Source organism: Manacus candei, unplaced genomic scaffold, assembly GCF_025592945.1.
Source record: "Manacus candei isolate 608988 ecotype Guabito, Panama unplaced genomic scaffold, ASM2559294v1 h1tg000021l, whole genome shotgun sequence".
NCBI classification, from domain to species: Eukaryota; Metazoa; Chordata; class Aves; order Passeriformes; family Pipridae; genus Manacus; species Manacus candei.
In genome coordinates this window covers 948071-961018 of record NW_026138069.1, presented here as the reverse complement: position 1 = coordinate 961018, position 12948 = coordinate 948071, and the positions used below count along the sequence as shown (strand labels likewise).

Sequence of the window (12948 nt, the reverse complement as noted above, 5' to 3'; positions counted from 1 at the left end):
AATGAACAAAACGTTTCACTGGATGGGAATTGAAATAGGAAGGAATTCTCATTTTCCTTCTAACCTCCTGAACTTCAGAAATAAAATGGTTTTCTAAGACAGCATTAAGATAAGAAGAAACAAGGCTTGAGGAGTAAAATGAAACTCATTCTGGTCAAAGTAATGTCTGCTACCAGGCAAAGGCTGCATTTTTTGTAAGGAGAGATCTTGACTTAGTAAGTGACAATCTGTACTGCTGTAATAGCTCTATTAAAATGATCTCTTATTACACTTGCATCTATATAAAAGCACAAATGCCTCAGGGTGCATCTAATCCTTTATGGTTGGTTGTAGTAGTTATTGGTCCTAAGTGGCTAGGAATGTGTGACAGCATTCTGATGGGTGGCATTTCTTCCATCTGAATAGCTCCTACCTGGCATCATGACTCTACAGTGGCTTTTTAGGTCACCGGTTTCAGAGCTTTTGCTTGGTTGTCATAGCTACGCCATAGATGGGATGATGTCCAGAAACACTGTTTTGCCAACATTAGCAATGCTCAGTTTCAGTACATTTTTAAGTACTTGGGAAATACCCCTTGGCTAGTCATTACACCTTTGACTGACAGGTAATGACTGCTACTTACAACAGTCTGCCTTACCTGTTTCTGTGAATAAGAAGTTAAATGTTTCTTAGAAGTTCAGTGTTCTTTCCTAAATCATATGTATATGATTATTAAGACACAATATCTTTGAGCATGTGTGTGCATGTAGGTATGCATACTTATGTAATGGTATGATTTTAATGGCTGAAGTGTCTAGTCTGAAGGGGAATATGAGTGGATCTTTACCAAGGTTAATCAGGACTTTTCAGCAATTTTTTTTTGTTTGTGTATTAAAGTCCAAACCACTTTGTTAGTGTTTTTTCACACCACACACAATGAATTTATTTTTTTTTTCCGGAAATGTTTCTACTCCAGTATAGAATTTCTTGTTAAAATAAATGGTCCAAAAAGATGCACCCAGACACCCTGACTGGCTTAGTGCTTACGACCTGCAGTTGGGGGGGCAATTCTGGGGCTTAAGTCTTTGAAATAGGCAAAGCAGCAACTAGAGTCTCCTGTTTCCTCTCCTGTGTGACCACTGATAGGATGCTCCTTCTTCCTAAAAAATGCTGATGTGTTTAGTTTTCTAAAATAAGCATTTTCCAAGTAGTATCACACTGTGATTTTACATGAACATGGAAGAGGTACATTTGTGGCTTAGGACATTAAATTTTAATGAGAAAGTCTTGGAATAAATCACCCATGAAACATAAGGTTAGAAAAAAAAAAAAAAAACAAACCTCCTGATATTGCAGAAGTTCATTGCAGTGCAAACAATCACATTACTCTAACTCAAGCTCTCGACCTGAAAGTGAGTGGTTCTCCTGAAGAACCAGCTGGCATAGGTAAGACAGAGACCACTGAAGATTTAGGCTGTGCCCTTGGTATGATGGTGTACATCTTCAGCTGTTCAGAATACATGGATGACAAGGTGAGATGTTCTGCTAAACAGTATGGAGATTAGTGTTTAGCATTTTTTCATGTGAATTACGCTGGAAACTGTTGCTTTTAAGAAAAAGATGTTAAACCTTCACTTCTGATTTTATTCTATAGAGAATATCTGTTAAGATTTGGTCCAGACAGGAGCCTGGGGGTGCTTCGATGACTTCAGTGGTGCCCTGGTAGTTCAGTCAGTGGTGGTAGTACAATTAAAGACTATCCATGGTACAATTAGGAACAAGAAAAAGGAGTATTTCAGCAGTGCATCTTTATTGTCCTTTGCAGGCTATAAATGCTGAACCTGTAATATCTTTTTCCAGAGCTCCTCTGAAACCCTTTGTAAGTGAGGAAGTAGATGGAAACAGTAAATCACCTGTGTGATATACTACCTTAAAATCAATTTATCTTCAAAATGTAGCAACAAATGTCAGTGAAGTCCTGGTCCTGCAGGATTCCAATTGAAGCTTTGCTATTGAAATTCTGACCCTGTTCAAGTCCCACCATGTGAAATCATGGCATCGTATGGGTGAGAAGTTTGACAGGATTTAACTTGGCAAGAAATCTCAGTGCTTCCAGGGTTTTCCAGCACTTTTGAGACATACCTTGAGTTTCCACTGTCCCATGTTCTTCTTCTGCTTTCTTTACTCAGTGCTGTCTCCTGACCTTTTCAAACCCACCGCATCCCTACTGGTCTCATTTATTCTGCATGTTTCAAAAGATGATTCTTCCTATAGGCATGCTTCAGCAATATGCACTCCTTGTGACTCTAGCAGTCTGGTCTTTTCCTTCCATATTCAGTGCTGGCCAGAGGAACCACAGATTACTAAAATCTGGTGGCTACCAGGGAAATACCTCTGTTTGATAAGCTCTAGTAAACTGTCCCTTTCTATAAGTATTATCTTTCTTTTAACACTTTTTTGTGTTGCCTTTCGTTTAACAGATTTGTATTTCTTGATGAAAATATTACGTTGAAGTCCACAGCTGGAATATTATTACCATGATCCCCAGATGTGCAGGTCAGACAGAACTACCTGAAAACCTCATAACTCTGTTCAGGCAGGTAGTGCTATATTGTGATTTTATGGTATACTAATATCTCAAGTCCACATTTAGCGTATATATCCCACCTAGTGTTCCTAGCCCTGGTTTGCAATGAAGTGCAACTTCTTTTTGCTACAGAATTGCTGTTAAAAAAAGATCAGTATTCATGTTGTGCCTGCCTCCACACCATAATGACAAGGGAAATTAAATGTCTACCTTGCTGTTTTGTTTTGTTGTTTGTTTTTTTTAATCTATATCAAATTTTAAAGATACCTGTGCACACATAGGAGGTACCTGAACATATGCAAGAATATTCACTGTTTTGTGGTAAATAGGAATCCTCACAGCTCAGTTAACCTAGTAAAATCACCATTTGAAAACTGTCTAGCTATCACATTCTTGGTTGGGTGTAGGCATGAAAGTATTCATAGGCGTTTCGAAACTACCAACTGAAAATAAAGCTTCGTACCCTGACCTAGGAAGATATTGAGTGTGTGATTGTTGAGAAGCTGTGAAAAGTGCAGTGCACATTAAAAACAGTCATATGCTTTTAGGCACTGTGGGACAGCCCATTATCTTTTTCTTAAAGTCTGTATTTATGCTTTGTATCTTACTACTAATATTTTGAGGAAGAAAGTTTTGAATTTAAAAGATCTGAATATATTTTGCGTGCTCTGCTCAGTGAGTTTATATCCAAATGATGTTTCTGAGAATGAATTAATTCCACAAACAATTGCTCCAGCCTGATGGGCAGTAAAATTGCCAATTTCTTTCAACAAACTTTTTGAGCTGTCCTTTGAACTACATGGTGCAGGACTTGCTTAAAAAGGAGTCGTCCCTCACGTGCTTGTGCAAAAGTTGTCACCTGACTCTTGCATTGACACTTTCACTGATTTTATCAAGACTTGAGAAAGAAATCATTCTGTGATTTCATTTCTTAACATGAACTTTGGTGAGGCAAGCTGCAAGGCATTGTCAGGCTGTCTGGGGAGGCATAAGTATGTACATGCTATCTGCAAAGTAAAGGTCTTGGATTTGTGAAAGATAGCTTAGAACCAGGCATCACTGTTGCTTTTGTGAGCAAGTTCAAATACAGTTAGTATTTTCTTCTGTATTAAAAGTATGTCCAGATCTTGGTGTGTTTTGTTTTTTCTGCTTTAACCATGGAATTCCTGATACCATAGACCTACATGCTTTCACTGCAGAAAGACACTTCATTCCCTGTCACTACCAGGTGTTTCATCTCTCAGTGGACTACCAGAGAATGGAAAATGCATGTGATTTGTTTTTGTTGTCTATTATTTTAGTTGTTCCTTTTTTTTTTGTTTGGGAAGAAAAGGATAAGGGACATGCAATAATATTAATTAACAAGATCTCTGCTGAAAGATAAATCATTGCTTTCTACTATGGTTTTCTTTGGCTTTGGTTGGGGTTTTGGATTTGGGGTTTTTTTGTGGTTTTTTTTTCTTTTTTTTTTAATTTTCAAAATCTACTTCTGCATAAAGCAGAAGTCTTACATTTGCTTGGTTTTCACAAAAAAATAAACCAAATTAAAAGTCTTTGGAATTATAATATGAACTGGAGCATTTGAGACTCAGGAATCCAGCCCTGTAGCTGATGTCTGTAACAGCTTCTATCTATTGTGCAGCGCATGGGAGAGACAGGAGGTAACTGCTAAAGCATTAGCTCCACATATTTGCCACTTAATAAAATCCCACAAGAGAGAGAAGACATAATGAATTCTACTAGCCTGATATTTCTTGCATAAGCAGTTACTCTATTTGCAAAAAGTGTAATAATTATGGTAGGTAGAAGAGCAAGTAATTTTTTATAATTGACTGCAATGCATATAGCAGCCCTTGTTTGGGCTTATGAAGAAATGCCTCTTAGAGCATAGTTTGCTTAAAAGTTGTTTAGCAGAGAGGTTCTTACTCTTTTTCTAGACTATGTTATTGACTTCTGTCAGAAATATACTGCTGACTTAAATTACTGGTCTTGATTTCGTCATATTCAAATATGAATAGGGAACAAAAAAATATTTGTTTTGCAGGAGTGAGGAAGTGCTCTGAGGGAAAAAGTTGCTGGTTTGTAGCTGACCTGAACAAAAAATTCAAGATTTCTTTTTTGCTATTATATAATCTAAGTAGTGATTTTTAAAATGAGGATATTGTTTAGCAATAGCAATATTACTTTGTGATACTTTTAAAATGAGATTTAATGAGATTTTTCTCATTTGTGTCACTAATATGTCTGTGATTTTGTTCTAAAAGTTTGAACTGGAGTTTATATTTAAAAAAAAACAACAGTGAAACCTCTAAAAGCCACTGAGACTTCACATAAAATCATTAAAGCCCTCCAAAAAAATCAAAGTGCTTTAAAAAATTGTGGCATTTTTAGTAATGGTAGGGTGTTGCACTTCCAGACCCTCTACAGCTGTTGGCTGTGACCTCCAGTTGTCGGTGGCAAATGACACCACTGCAGACTGTGACTGCTCTAAGTTTCAGCAGTACCTGTCTCTGTGTTTCTCAACTGCCTCCTTTGTGTGCAGCAATGTTATTGGATATTAACAATCAACAATGCCTAATTATCTTCTCTTGCTTTGAAGTGAGGTTCTTGTTAGCTTTGACTGACACTCTTAATTGTGGCTCTTTTGAGCTCTGCTTTTAAAAATGTTTGCACACATCAGACATTTGATTTAAATTACTTATTCTCACTATGTTTAAATACTAATCTGTATATTTGGATTATGGGGTTTGTTTTCTTTCCTAGAACCTGTGGCATGGCTGTCCCTGACATTGAACTGATCTCTGAAATTACGTTGGTTGCTGAAGGGTTTATTGATGCGTGTCTGTTAGCTAGGAAGTTTATCACCTTGTAACTACTCTACTGGGAGCTGCTCCCTGAACAGGTGAGGGCCTCTGGGCTGCTGGGTTGGATACATGTCAACAGATACTCCATACCAATGCAGGTGGATATTGTATAATAATAGGAGGGATTTATGTATATAGTCTTATCTTTTATTTTGAAGACGCTTTAAATCACATGTCCATCCTTAATAAATTGTCAGATATGAATTTGAAAGAAAGTGTTCTTTCCTCTGATCTTGGTATGTTTGTAATGTATTAATTGTGCATTAAAAAATTGTATATCTCCACTTCATACCTGGGATGACTGACTACATTGTGCTGCTGTGTATTAGAAAGACAACTTTATCATTTGGAGAAGAGAATAGCAGAGTAGGAATTATTCTGAAAAACAGATAGCATATTCTAGTTGGATGAACACTTCTTTAAACTTTTCCCAGTAAATACAGTGGAGGACTGTTTGAAAAATGGGGGGGGAGTAGCATTTCTAAATAATTTAATTATTATAATAGAAAGAATTCATATTCAGAAATATTATCTTAAAACCTAAAATCTAGAAATTATATAATTTCTCCCTGGTATGTATGCTGTTTTAGTCATTTTGAACTGTATAATTTTTCCCAAGGCATTCTTAATATTCAGTTTTGTCAGTGTAATAAGATCCTTAAACATTAAGCTATAAACGCAAATAGCAGGCAAGGCCATGATGAAATCAAAAGCAACTTTATTTCACGCCTGCATAATTTGAAATTATCTCTAAATATCCTGAAGATTTCCTGACACATTCTTGCCATTTTCTAGAGATAATGAAATTAAGACATGCATATCTTAAGATAATTAATATTGTTTTCTTCAACAGAACAAGGATGCCTCAAGTCTAATGATTACTTTGTCTTGGAGGCACTTTCTGAATTGGGAAAAGTAATTTATACCACTCTTTGCCAGAGTATCATAGTATTAATAATAGTATTAACATTAATGTTTGAAGCAAAAGCTAGAATGTTCTTGTTTATTTACTTTTAAGTCTTATTTGTTTTACTTTTAATGGAAATGGGAGAAATCAAATCCCTTTGACAAAAATTCTGGGCTGCCAAAAATTATACAGCAGTTCAGAGAGTTCTGAGAATATTGTCCCAGTGGGGACTTCTAGAATTTAAAATATACCTTTGGGGCACTAAGATCCTAGCGTATGAAAATTGCTGCAGAACAGGGTTATCAGGGCTTTTAGTGCATATGCAGTGAAGGAAGGGACTTCTGGTCCTGCCATGCCATGGCAAATAGCCTGGATGTCTTAAAGCCTTTGTACACTGGACAATCCACACACCAGGCTGCTGTTAAGATGCACAGCCTGCACTTCAATAACCCCCGAGACAGCAAATCACCAACAACAAAAAAAAAATTACCTTGATCTAACCAAAAGCTTTTTAAGCACAGTATATTCCTAAATTTCCTAGTTTCATTATCAGCTCTATTCTTTGCCTAGGTGTACCATTTCTAAAATGTGGAGACTTATTTTCAATGCAGATAATTGGCATATTTATTACCTTAGAAAAAAAAAATTCTTACTGATTGTGAACTGTCCTGAATTTGAAAATTACTTTTTATTTTTTATCATTTGTGACATATTTAGTGCATTTGATTCACACTGTCCTAGAAGAGGATAGAGGCATCTGTCAGCTTTAAAAATGGTATATTTTTAAGTTGTGAATTTGTTTCTGGTTTTGGTTTTAGTTTGAGTTTTTGGATTGGTTTGATTTTTTTTTTTCCCTTTTTTTTTTAATTGTATTTATGTGTGATAATACTAACTAGGCTGTATTTATATTTAATTCCTAGGTGTGGTTTGCAGCATATGCTCTCAAACCTTACCCAACTGGTAGCCAGTTTGGGTGCTGACAGCAGGATGGTTGCAATCCCAGACAGATTTTTCAGATTGAGGGAAGGGTAGTGTGCACACACTAAGGAAACTGTGGACCAACATGAATATTGTGATGCATGCTGACATAAGGAGATACTAGCCACAGCAGCACAGAGGTCAGAGGAGCTGATTGTCCACATACTTAGCCTGCTGCTCTTATGGTAGCTGGTCCCACTGCTGGCTAAAATTAACCATCTGGGGTCTCTGCATGAGCTGTAAGAACTCCTTTAGGTGTTGCTGTAGTCTTAAATTTAGAGACCTGTAACTTCATGGTAATCCTCTTCAAAATTGGATATTAGGGTACTCCAGTCAGTCAAGGTGCTGTTCAAATTGTTTGAAAGTCCTTCTCTTTCTATTTCTATGTTACCTTGGAATGAGAGGGAGAGAGGTAAGTATTACATAGTCTTGAAAAAATTGAAAAAATTGAGAAGGAGGGACTGCAATGTATATGTATCGTGGAAAAAGTTGTACCTTCTGCACTGGGTGTCTGCCTTCCCACTGGTAGGGCTTAGAAGAGGATGCAGGCTTGTTCTCTGCCCTTCACTTACCAAATGTTTTTACACTTTCTCTCTAGACTATCTATCTGTTTATCTTTTCCTTTAACTTTGGTGGTGGAGCTGGTGCAAATGTGTCCAATCTTACCTTTCAGAAACAAAAAAGCATTGCTAACATCAGGTCAAATTAGTAGAAGTTTGGAAGCCATTTTTTGCTTTCCTTATTTCATCATGAAAATTGCAATGAATACAATAATACTTGATGATGCAAATATTGCCACTTAAGAATAAGGAACAAAGTGGTGGAATACTGAAGATTAAATAGATATACATTTCACCTTATTTTTTGTCTTTTTTTGTTTAGTAGAACTCTGACACTGGCCTAAAGCCTACAAGGCTACAAGTGATTAAAAATGTGTCGTTTTCCTCCATGTGTAAATAGACTGTTTTCTTCATAAAAACCACTTAGTTTTATTTCCTGTGCTAACATGACTAGTTAAAATATTTTCACAGCACTATTATGACTGGTGACTTCAGGCTATCAAGTCAGTTTTGGTAATTGCTGGGCCCTTGAAACAAGGAGACAAGAAACAGTCCTGAGGATCAGCTAAAATCTTTACTTAAAAGCGTCTAAGAGTAGGGGCTATTTCTGATGTTTTACCTTTGAATAAAAACAGAATCCTAAAAAGAGAATGATTTAATGCTCCTGCGATATGTTATTTACTGTCCTTTTCCAGGTGCTTATGGGAATCTAAAGAGACTTTAATTTCCCTAAAATAGTAACAGATGATATCCCAATTTTCACAGGCCTAATCAGTGACCTGTTTCCAGCTCTGGATGTTACTAGGAAGAGGAACCTACAGTTTGAACAGATGGGTAAACAATCTACCCTGAAGCTTCATTTGAAGCCTGAAGAGAGCTTTATTCTCAAAGTAAAAGAATTCATTGCCTTTAATTACTCCCCTTAAGAGTTTCAATCAAAATAATTGCAAATGGGTTTGCAATTGCAAATGAAGGTTATTTTTGAATATATTACGGTATTGATAAGGTGTCCCTCAATAACTTGGTATTTCAAAGGCATTTTGTCATGGTAGTAATGCTCCTCAGTATGATGAATATGCCTGTAAGAAAATATATCCTGTTCAAAAAAACTGTGTATAGTTACAATCTAGAGTGACAAACATGTTTGTTTGTGCTCAGTACCAAGGCTTTGTACTTGGCAGAAAATTCATTGTTGGTTAATTATTTATAGTGAGGTAAGAAGAGTGAGGGAGCAAAAAACATATAAATAAGAGGGTGTGGATTTGGAATGTGCATGGCTGCATGTGACTTTTGTGTGCTCAGGTATTTATGTATAATATAATGCACATTGTGCTGCACACATTACTGGACTACTAAGAGCATATATTCCCATCTTTCTTCAAGGAACATCCACATCTACTGTATGTGATAGCACACTATTTACCTTTATTAGGGTATGTTGGAAACAGAAATAACCGGACTGGTTAAATGTGGCTGATATCAGGATTTATAAAGGATTTTATGCTCTTGTCTATCTTTTTCCATTATCCTGACAGAAGGGTGGAAGACAAAAACCTATAGTTTGGGGTACTGTGAACTTTATGGTCAGCCTTCTATAGAATATTTTGTTTCCCACTAGCTGGGTGAAACAGAAGCTAAGTGCTGAGGAACATGATCTTATTCCTGTTAGACTTTAGAAAATCAGTGTAAATGTTCTTCACTAAGGCAGAAATCCACAAGCACCCAACCTATTTCCATTCTGTGACTCATAGAACTATTTCTTTGGAAGAAATGTATTACTTTAGTAGATTGACCTTGTATTTTGCTGAATTATAGCTGTACAACTGTTCTGAGTGTGGAATTCACTCTGCTAAAGCAATGGCAAAATTGTAATATTGTGAATAACTGTTCTGTATGTCTGGGTGGGCACAGTCTTACTGGACTGTGTGGCTGTCTGGCAGAATAGGATTTGTTCTCACTTGTTGTGGTAACTGTTTTCATTACCTTGCACCAATTCTCTTACCATTTTCTGAGAGACAGTTTTGCTTGATGCAACATCAGCTCAGCTGAGGCAAATCTGCCAAGATGATGCAAGTTCATTTTTTCCTATTAAAGGGAATAGGAATGTAGAGGGGGAGATGATTTTTGTCAATAATTGTGTCTCTGTGATAAGAAGCACAACAAGAGAGGAAAGGCACTCACTGTGTGTCTCTTCTGGGTGGTAGGCTGTTCAGCTGGAGGAGCTGCTGGCAGTGCATCACTCTGTGCTTGACGTTGGAAATGCAGGAATTGGAAAGAGTAAGGTACCTGCCTACCTATGCAGCGTGTTTTCTATCTCACATTGTAAAGGAATTGCTGTGGTTCTCGCAGAAAACGTTCTCCATGTTGCCTTTGCCTTAGGCTGCAGTGTAATAACGTGCTGTTCAGGTCATTCAGTCAGTCACATGATGTGCAATAGAAAGCTCAAATGTTACAAGCAAATCCTACATTTTACATGTTGTTCACATGTCCCAAAGGACAGTCAATCATGGCACAAAGTAATGAGTATTCAATTGGACAGATAGACTAAATAATACTTTGTTCTGGAAGAAGAAGCAGGATGTTTTACTTAGGTTTCTAGACAGACATCAACGAGTTTATTGCCAAAACACTAGACAAATAATTCTAATACATAATGCTTGCCTATTTCTGCTACTAACTGTTGGCAGCTGCATAGATTTTCTTCTCCATTTAACACTCTCTATTAGAATTGACTACAGAGTACAGCCATTTCAGAATTGGAATATCCTTTCTTATCCTTAGGCTTGATGGAAATTTGGGACTAAATTAGCACAGAGGCAAGAGTAAATCAAGGTGAATTTACTCTGAGTGCAGGGATTTACAGTCAGGAATCCGATTCAGGAAAAAGTAAAAAATTCCTATTGTATCAAAATGGTGTCACTAACATGCACCTTGTTCCTCTTCTTCATGTGCTAAAAGTTCTGCTCCACATGTATGTGAACATGAAAGAGATACCTGTTTGGAATGATCTTAACTCAAAAGTCCTGACAACTGAACGGTTTGGCTTTGTACACCATGAAACCTGATAAGGGAAAGATGGCAAGTAGCACGTGTTCTTGCTCGGACCTATTCCTGGAGGCATCATTCTCCATCCAAAATGGACAATGCCATAATTCAGAAAAGGTGTTAGCGAGAGAATTCTTGCATTTTTCTGAGTTTTGATGCAATGAAATGTGGGTGCAGAGCACAGGTGGTTCTGGAAAGACTGGAAGGCAGAGCAGGATGCTAGTAGACAGAAAGGTATTAACCTGAACAATGCTGATTCTGCTGTCTTAAAGAGTGAGTGATTTTCTCCACAGACCCAGGAAACCTCCCATATCTCACCCACCTCATTAAGACTAATGACAGACTCTTCTGGAATTAAGAAATAGGTCATTATTGCATAAAATGCAGTCATTTTGTTATATTAAGTGTTCACTGATTTTTTTTTGTTTCATTGAATAACCATCTAATAAACAAGCAAAGGAAAAAACATGGTTTTGACTCTACAAAAGCTTCATGTTTCAGTGATGCATCAAGTCGTCTGAAGTTTTAATTGCAGTGTCATGTTGTTACTTAAGCACTGAAGTGATAAGATTCTATTGAAATAGAATCTGTCATCCCTTCTGAGAGAGTGAGCCAATATTCCCCATGAGGGGCCAAAAAGGTCAGTTTTAAATAGAGATATAGATCCTATGTGGACTGAGTCAGTCAACACTGTTATGGATATTAATAAAGCGAACAATTGATAAACAATTACAGTGGCTTCCCCTCTACCTGTTTTCCCATTTTCTTCTTCCTTTATTTTTCTGGAGATAGTATGCAATTCTTTTCTTCCATATTTTAGCACCTAATTAACGATATGTCTTGCCTATTTGGTACAACAAAAAGACTTAAAGTAGCCTAAATCACACTTTAAGGGTGCCTCCTAGAGTATGAATTGGTGTAATTCAAAATGTCAATCATAAGATTATTGAAACTGTTATTTGGAAAACCTCTCAGTAAAATATATTTAAGATTCCAAAACTGAAGTCCTTGCATCACTATACTACAGAAGGCTAGTGTTAGGAAATATAAATAAGTCAATTGAAGAACAATAGCATCTAGACTCTTTATTCCCTTCTTATTAGTTATACAGCTAAACCAGTTTTGTGGGCTGTCTGAAATGCTGTAACATAATGAAATCTGAATCTAAAATCTGACCATAACCTTAGGAAAGTGATTGGAGTTTCGTCCATTCTCTTAAGCTTTCTTGTCTTAGGGACTTAACTTTAGTGACATGGTCTATGGTTACTCAGTTACTCAGCAAGGTGTCTGTTAGGGCGAGCCACATAACCTAACTTTAGCCAAGGAATAGAGTGTGGCTTTTTCAAGAGAAATTTTGGACCCTAGGTTTAGGGTCATGCTCTGAATCATTTTCTGGTTATTTCCGTTGATACTGAGAGAGATTTTGCCTCTTCTGCTTTTAGCTGATTTATACTGAGAAATGTAGATATAAACAAGGCATTAAAGTACATACCCCTTAGTGAGATTTTTTTGTTGTGATGCTACAAAAGTTTGAAGAGGAAAGTTCTAAAACTCTGAAAATTACTTGTCAGTGTTTTACTTACTTGGTTTCTTGAGAAATATATAGTCAAACTTGCCTGTTAAAGACTAAAAAAATACAGATGTCTTTACTGCTATTTAAAGTAGATGAAGCCCATGTGAAGAAACAAATTGATGTATGCCTCATCCATAGGTAAAGGAGCACCTTGCATAAGCTGATGAATCAGAAACAACATATTCTGGGAGAATGGGAAGGTCTTTTTGGTCATATTAATATCTACTTTCCTACCAGTCTATTCTTTGAAGTGTTTCCAAATTCGCATTAACATAGAAACCTGCATTAATAAAACCTAATCACCCTTTTGCCCCTCAAAATGGAGGAGAGATTAGGAGAAAAGAAATCTGCTGCACGTCAGAGTGAGATCATGAGCTGTTGTAAACTGTCATAGCTCCTTTAATGGGGAATCAGCCTTAAAAGGCTTTCAGAAATTCCTCTGATCAGAGAGGTTT

General features: G+C 36.8%; 1 protein-coding gene and 1 pseudogene across 1 annotated transcript in view; one reads left to right on the top strand and one right to left on the bottom strand.

The window, feature by feature from the left end:
* The window catches only part of LOC127470447 (dynein axonemal heavy chain 11-like), a 46328-nt pseudogene extending 35388 nt beyond the window's left edge, over positions 1–10940 (top strand).
* CDCA7L (cell division cycle associated 7 like) overlaps positions 1–12948 on the bottom strand; it is a 147705-nt gene that overhangs the window by 38268 nt on the left and 96489 nt on the right. The gene's annotated exons all lie outside the window — the stretch shown is intronic.